We start from the raw sequence: 9,025 nt of genomic DNA on the forward strand, positions 1-9,025 counted from the left end.
CAACGTTTAATAAAAAAAATCCAATTACACAGTAATTTAGTTCGCAACTGATGATGAATGGTTCTGACGATTTTAAACAGGATTTCACTACATTTTTGCCAAATAAATTTAGAGTTATGGGTAAAGTAGTTAGTAGTATTTGAGATGGATACATTATTTCATAAATGATACCTAAATTCCTTGGTGATCTGTAGATTACCAAGATTGTGGTGTAAAATTGAATTAACAGATAACTGTTGAATACAATTGCAGTCGCGATTCCGCGATATTTAGTTTTACTATCACTTGATTTCAGATCCGTTGTTAATCCTAGAAATTCCAGACATTTTAGCGTTAATTTAAAAACACGTAAATTTCGCGATGTTCCCATTGCAACCAACATTGCCGATGTAATAAAAGAAACCTCATAAAATTCAATTTATTTCCAAATAAGAATTTAGAGGTCAATACAATGACATATTTATCAGTATCTTGTCAACTTAATCAATAGCACGTGGTTGTTTCCCATGTTATTAAGATCATACAGGAATACATACAGCTAACAGGAATCATTGCACCCCCTTATCTACAACCATTAATTTATGTGCGGGTTTTGTCGGATGGACTTGGGAACTTACTATCCCGTCATAATTCTGATGGCGGCTTTCTAACTGTGATTTCATTGGTAGGTAGCAACGCGAGGTTGGGTACGCACGCACTAGGGTTCAACGCGCAGCGAGATTGATTATTCGCTCGAGGAAAAATGCATCATATATAATGATCACTCTGGCTCCTCACAAAAAATCCGTATTGATACGTTGAGAAAATTACTATTCAATGATTCCAAGTACCTGTATGCAGGGAGGAGAGACTTGAGAGGGAGTAATTATGTGAATAGGTGGATTGGTTCACTTCGTATCTAAACTCGTCTCTCTCTGGCGCTGGCTCAGCCACTCGCCTGGTGTCCAAGCGCATGCGTCAAATTTAAAAAACAACCGTGGACCCTGGACTATGGGCCCAGCACGCTTCCACTGCGCCACTTACGTTTTGTCTTTCGTCCTAAAGACTTCAGAGAAGTTGGCGGACAGGTATTTGCGGGATGACGTCCTACCCCATACACCCCTGTCCATTGATCAGTTAGCCTACCAGGCTACCAGAGAGGCAAATCCACGGAGACGGCTCTTCATGGCATTTTGAACTGCCTTGATAGGGCCATCGAGTTGAAGGAGATACTTTGGCCATCTTCCTTTGATAGGGTCTCTAGTGAAGTTATTCTTTGCGCGGCGGAGCAGTTTGGTATTGATGGCACTTTGTGTCGCTGGATACACTCCATGCTCACTAGAGCTCGGCATTTTCGATCAATTATCCACTTTATTTTATCTTTATCCATACCCGAAAATTATCCACAGAACTTTCATGTTAAATCGTATTATAATCCAAAAATATTTTTATAAATTATCGGTTATTCACCAATTTGTGGATAATTGATCGAAAATGCCGAGCTCTAATGCTCACGCATCGTAGGGTGACGGCGTCACTTCTCGGGGAAACCCTGGAGATCTTCACTGACCGTGGATGCCCTCAGGGAGGGGTTCTTTCCCCACTTCTTTGGTGCCCGTTTGGGTCGATTTGATCGAAAAACGGGTGATCGAAAACTTTCCCAAATGATCGAAATCCCATTTGATCGAATCCCATTTGATCGAATCCCATTTGATTGAATCCCATTTAATCCTCGTCTATCGTTCAACATGTTTTTAAAACCAAAAATAGGTTTACTTTAGGTTATGTAATATTTAATTTTATTTTATTTTGGATATTATTTAATATTTTATTCGTTTTCTGGTACTAATTAATAGGAGAATATTTTGGAAAAGGTGGCAGCTAATTAATAGGAGAATGTTTTGGAAAAGGTGGTAGCTAATTAAAAGGAGAATATTTTGGAAAAGGTGGTAGCTAATTAAAAGGAGAATATTTTGGAAAATGTGGCAGCTAATTAGTAGGAGAATATTTTGGAAAAGGTGGCAGCTAATTAATAGAATATTTTGGAAAAGGTGGCAGCTAATTAATAGGAAAATCTTTTGGAAAAGGTGGCAGCTAATTGATAGGAGAATGTTTTGGAAAAGGTGGTAGCTAATTAAAAGGAGCATATTTTGGAAAAGGTGTCAACGAATTATTTGAACCAAACCTAACCTAAACTCACCTAACCTCACCTCACCTCACCTCACCTCACCTCACCTCACCTAACCTAACCTAACCTAACCTAACCTAACCTTACCTAACCTAAACTAAACTAACCTAACCTAACCTAACCTAACCTAACCTAACCTAACCTAGCCTAGCCTAGCCTAGCCTAGCCTAGCCTAACCTACCCTAACCTAACCTAACCTAACCTAACCTAGCCTAACCTAACCTAACCTAACCTAACCTGACCCTATGAAAATATTTTGGAAAAGGTACCCTTTCATTTGGTAATAGGCAAAATCAAGAGGAAATACATTTGATATAAACTTCCCTCGGATAAACTTTCTTCGTCACTATATAGCAAACCTGAAAGTGTATGACTTGATTAGAAACAACACATTGTATTAATAAACGTTCTTCGTCACTATATAGCAAATCTGAAAGTGTATGACTTGATTAGAAACAACAAGAATTATATTTGATATTTTTAACATACCTTCGAGGATTCGAACCAGCAACCTCCCGATCCGCAATCCAGTACCGTATCCATTACGCAAGCGGGTCGATGAAGGCTCTTGCATTTTAGATTAAATGTAAACTATTTCTATCATATTATTATTTTAGGGGGATATATATAATTTTTATTCGATCAGAATTACTTTCGATCAATAGGGACGAAATGCGCTCCCGTCAGAATTATTTTCGATCAAACTAATTTCGATCAAATAAGACATTTTTCGATCCCCCAATTTTCGATCATTAAGGAATATACCTTTGGCGCCTACTGGTGGATGAGTTGCTGGGTCGACTCAGAGAGAGGGGGTGTCACTGCTTTGGCTATGCGGATGACATCGCAGTGATTGTCGTAGGGAAGTTCCCTGCAACCGTCACAGCACTGATGAGAACTATCCTGTAGGATCTGGCGGTCTCAATAGGCACTTTTCGCGAACGGTCGGTATTGAATTGAGATTATCTGGCTTAACGTTCGATCGAGTTATTTCTACGTTCGCTCTACAGGTGTTAAGTGAAAGAACCTAGTGTCAAAATTTTACGTTCCTTTCGTCTCCGGGGTGGAGTGTCACTAAATGGAGAGACTTTAATATTAAAGCTTTTATTTGGGAAATGCCGTACTGAGATGTATGTACGTCGTTTGTATATGAATTTTAGGTTCATGGCGTTTCGAAATTGTTTGTTCCTAAACCTATTTACGCAATGCTGTACTGAGATGTACGTCGTTTGAATATGAATATGAATATGAATTTGTTTCTTTTTCCCGGTTCGAAATTGTTTGTCCCTGAAAGGAGACTAAATGAAAGCTTCTATTTAGGCAATGCTGAGCTGAGATATACGTCCTTTGCATATGATTCCAACTAAAGTTCTTTACAGAAAACGTAGGCTATGAACAAAGGGTAAAGACGACTTCCTAACACGCTATACATTCCTTAAAAAAGTTATATTTTTGCTCTTGTAGAAATAAAAAATCGAAGTAGCGATGTGAAGCCTTTATCTCAAGTGCATTTTCAGTTCATGTTAAAGTGTTAGTGCCATAATTTTCGTCATCCACAAACTTAAAATGCGAAAAACATCCTTGAAAAATCTAGTTTATTATGATATGTTTACTTTTTAATTTGGTTTCGTAGCAATTTATAAATTTGCAATCAAAGTATTGTGTTTGGAAAAGGTTTGTTAAAATTTTGTTTCGTTTGATGACGTAGTAAGGAGAAATTTTCACTCTAGATGTTGCTCACGTGACGCCTTTTAGTGTCTCAGCGCCGCGTTAAGCCTATTTTATTCAGATTCGCGCGGCATTAGTAGACTCTGGAGTAAACAGCGCTCGCGCTTAGATTTTCCGCGAGATGCCATGAGTGACGTAGCATGGAGAAAAACCCGCCAAAAATCTTCTCCGCAAATTTTCTTTTGGCCCCAAATTTCAAGTTTTCGAGGTGTTTTCGAGGGGTTTTCCCTTATATTTAAATATTGATCAAGCATTTTTTTGGAATCAGAAGAGTATAAACTCTCAAAAAAGTAAGGTTTTCTTTAGATTTGAGATAATTTTTAAAACAGGTCGCTATTCCTTTAAGCTTTAAATACTAAATTTTTGACCACGTTTGCTCAAATCGCAACGCTATTCACAATACCGTAGAATTACACAAACATGTTTAAAACAGGGTTCAAACGAACATAGAAGAATTTGTAGATCTGAAAATATTAATGACACTTATATTCTTATATGGAAAAATGGTTTTTATTCGGAAGATAATTGTAATAAAGGAAAGAGTAAACGTAAATCAAAATCAAAGGCCTCTGCATTTTAGCTGTGATGCGTAGAATTTCAATTGTAATTGTGAGTTAAAGTACACTCATTAAGCCTTGGCTTTCGTATTTATAACGCATTAAATGCTAAATTGTACGCAATGTGGGCTCAAACACAATGTTATTTATAAATCTGTAGAATTACATTCACATAAAGAGTTTAATTCACGCGTCGAATTTTTTTCGATCTTGGGCACAATTGACACAACGAACATCAAATAAGAAACTGCCCCACCAAAAATACTAAATACAAAATTTTTATCGATGGTAATGCAGCCTAAAAACGTAAACTGTAAATGACCGGTTTCTACTTTCCGTTTTAAACAATTGTCCAATCTCTCCTGTTTCAATGAGTACTCCGATTTCAGTGGTGAAATTTGTTGAGAGCAATAGCTAACCAAATCCGATTTAGCTTCGCACATTAACGACAAACTAATCATAAGCACAGGGGTTGAGACTAAGGGCATCATTGTATTTAGAACAGTGTAAACTTGATCCATTAGAGACATATCATTGATAGAGTCTGTTAAGAAAATCGTAAAATTCAGGCAAAAGTTTCCAACCCATTCGCAAATCCATACGCAAACCATTATGTTGATTTCCGCGTCGAAATCATGCACAACTAACATCAATTCCGTGTGATCAATAAGAAAATCTGGTGTCGACGTTCGAAGTTTAGTTTTTAAACTTAATACCTCTCTTTCTAAACCATTGGCCACAAAAGCAACGTTAATTTGGTATAAGCACTTAATTGTCAAAGTAATCGTGTAAAGTCCATAATCACTTATCAAAAATGCGTAGTAATTGAAGTTAACCAAGTCCGGAGGGATTCCAGCGTAATAACAACTTTCAGCCGCGTCTTTAGGACTTAGTACCAAAATGGAAATTATAGTAAAGATCAAGAAAATTAAATAGAGAGCGAAAATTAATATTGCGCTGATGTTCAGTGATTTTGAAAACGTAAAGCAGCTTCGTTTCGTTTTGAGAAATTCTAAACCTCTGAATAATATGTTTTTACCGAAAATCGTTGCTGTTACAGGTACTGAAGTTACTACAACTTGCATCAAGTATAATATTGCGAATATGAAATCGGTGTTATCAGCGTATGTGATGAATTTATGCACGCTGTAATAGGTAACATAGATTAGGTAGAAGTTTACGGTTACGACAGTAACCAATGCGCGAATTTTCAGTTTGTAATTGGCCGTTTTGAAGGTCGTTGTTACACCCAAAAGATCTAAACATTTTACCACTAATAAAAACACATGATATACACACGAATGACTTTCAACCGATGTTGAAGGAACTTTTTTGCGCGTCTTTGATTAAGTTGCACTGCCATAATGGAAAAGTCCGATAATAGTTCAATACATAAATTAATTCGGTGTATACTGTAATAGAGAGAGTCAAAAGCAAACGAAACAGTAATTACAATTCACCTCAAAGGCTTTACAAATTCAAGCTGTCAGTTCAATAACACACTTTAAGCCCTGGCATCGGGAACAAGCATTGGTGAACTTACACAAGGACTAGTTAAGACTTCTTCGCGGAATATTGATTACCGTACGCTTTGTATAAATAGGAATATTGCGAAATAAAAGTGTGTTTATTTAAACCATTTCTCAACTGACGCCTTAAACCTCCCAGACGTCACGCGAAACATTTCGTGTCTAGTTTATCTCGCAACATTCACCAGACTGTACCTGTATAAACAACGCCCTTCGGTACTTTCTGTTGAACAGGGTTCATACAAAATAACATGGAAAGCCAAATATTAGAAAATATTAATGACATTTATGTTTCTTATGGACCAAGGATTTTTATTCGGTATAGGTAGGAAACACACTTTTTTACTGAGAAAAATAAGAATATTTGTTAACGTCATTGGCTTTCAAACTTAAATCCAAATCAAGGGCCTGTGCATTGTAAAGTTCTGCAATTGGTAGATTTTTAATTATAAATGTGAGATAAAGTACACTCATCAAGCCTTGGCTTTCATATATGTCGAAACCTTAAATGTTAAATTTTGCACCGTGGTTGCTTAAAATGTAATGCTTTTTACAATACCGTAGAATTACATGTACATGTAGAGTTAAATTCACGCATCGAATTTTTTTCGATCTTGGGCACAATTGACACAACGAACATCAAATACGAAACTGCCCCTCCAAAAATACTAAATACAAAATTCTTATCGATGGTAATGCAGCCTAAAAACGTAAACTCTAAATGACCAGTTTGTACTTTCCGTTTCAAATAATTGTCCAATCTCTCCTGTTTCAATGAATATTCCAATTTCGATGGTGTAATATTTTGAGAGTAATAACTAACCAAATTCGATTTAGCTTCGCACATAAACGACAAACTTATCATAAGAACGGGGGTTGAAGCTAAGGGCGATGTTGTACTTAAAACAGCGTAAACTTGATCCATTAAAGTCATGTCATTGATAGCGTCTGTTAAAAGAATCGTTAAATTGAGACAAAAGTTCGAAACCCATTCGCAAATCCATACGCAAACCATCGTATTGATTTCCGTGTCGAAATCATACACAATTAACATCAATTCCGTGTGATCCTTAAAAAAAGCTGGTGTCGACGTTCGATATTTAGTTTTTAAACGTAATACCTCTCTTTGTAAACCATTGGCAACAAAAGCAACGTTAATTTGGTACAAGCACTTAATTGTCAGCAAAATCGTGTAGAGTCCATAATCACTTATCAAAAATACGTAGTAATTAAAGTTAACCAAGTCTGGAGGGATTCCAACGTAAGAACAACTTTTAGCAGCCTCTATAGGGCTTAGTACCAAAATGGAAATTATAGTAAATATCAGGAAAATTAAATAAAGAGTTAATATTAATATAGTGCTGATGCTCAATGCTTTGGAAAACGTAATGCAACGTTTTTTAGTTTCAAGAAATTTCATACCTTTGAATAGCATGTTTTTACCAAAAATATTTGCAGTTATAGGCAATGAAGTTGCTACAACTTGCATCAAATATAATAATGCGTAAATTAAATAAGTATTATCTACGTATGTCATTAATTTATACACGCTGTAGTAGGCAACATAGATTAAGTAGAAGTTTACGGTTACAACAGTAACCAATGCACGAATCTTCGTTTTCTTATTGGCCGTTTTGAAGTTCGTTGTTACGCCTAAGAGTTCTAAACATTTTACCACAAACGAAAACACGTCATGTTCACATGAGTGTCTTGAGCTCTGTGCTGGAGATACTTTGACGGCTCTGCGTCTTCGATTTAGGTGCACCGACATTGTAGACAGGTCCTAAAATAGTTCAGTACAAAAATTTAATCGGTGTTATGTGACGGCAATTAAAATTCAAACTGTGAATTAATCCTTCGCGCGTGCATCGCGAACAAGTATTGGTAAGCTTATGGAAAAACCATAGTCAAGATTTCATCGCGGAATAGTGCGAAATATAAATGTGTTTACATTTCGCAAGCATGCTGGGATTTTAAACATCTACTGATGACCTCCAGCATCAAAGTTCTTTCCTCTTCAGTGGTAGCATTATCATTAAATACTTTTGAGTATTTGGGATACCTTCAGTGGTGTGCGTGTACTCGTTAAGTTCGAGCAACTCGACATGAGTACGATATCAACATATTGATATACTCAAGAAAGATTAACTTCTTAAATACTCGAAAAATACTCTAATCCAATACTTATAACTTCAACTGTCGTTTGTGCTCATGAGCATTCATTTTGAAAATAACCTGTTTAATGTTTAATTGTTCACCAACAATTATTTAAACTTCATGGATATTAGATAATTAAACTTCTTTTATTTTCTAAAAATTTACTCGAGTCCCAAGTAAATCTTTTGGACTCGATAAATACTCCAAAAAAAACTGAATGTTCAATACTGGAAAGACTTTTAGATACTCGGCTCGATACTCGATATGAAACTATTTTGGATACTTGGGCTCGGCTCTGAACCGAAAAAACGGGACTCGCACACCACTGGATTACTTACCTTCTTTGATCAGATGTTTTAAGCAGTGACGAGTGCTTTGGACCTTAGAGAAGTACTATAATTAATCCAGAAGCTATTGTGCTTAACAGGGAAATCTAAGTTCTATCATGGTTTAAATATTTTAGGTGAAACATTTATTTGAACAATTTTCTTTGGTTATTTATAATCTTTGGCGTAGTAATATTTTTAACGTAATTGTTACAAGACTTACTTAACCTGGTATAGTTTTTCCTTAGCTCCCTTTGTAATGATGACTGTACCATCAGGTTCTAGGGTTTTGAAGGTGGTACAACCATCAGATTATCTGGAATTGCAAAACGGGTTATTTAATGTAAACACAATTTTATCTTTTGAAATTTCATTGTCAATTCTTACCTAATAATTTCAAAATGCTAAATTTTGTTATTAGCAAGTCGTTGCTAAGCCCTTTCTTTTTTACTCTGCAAAACACGATCCAAAAATCACAATGACCCGATAAACAATGATGTGTCGGCGATGATTTGAAATAGGTTGTCCGACTCGTACGACCCTAATTCATCCCTGAAATAA

This window comes from Phalangium opilio, unplaced genomic scaffold, assembly GCF_054372755.1.
Source record: "Phalangium opilio isolate 3A_F unplaced genomic scaffold, DU_Popi_V2 ptg000013l_1, whole genome shotgun sequence".
Lineage (NCBI taxonomy): Eukaryota > Metazoa > Arthropoda > Arachnida > Opiliones > Phalangiidae > Phalangium > Phalangium opilio.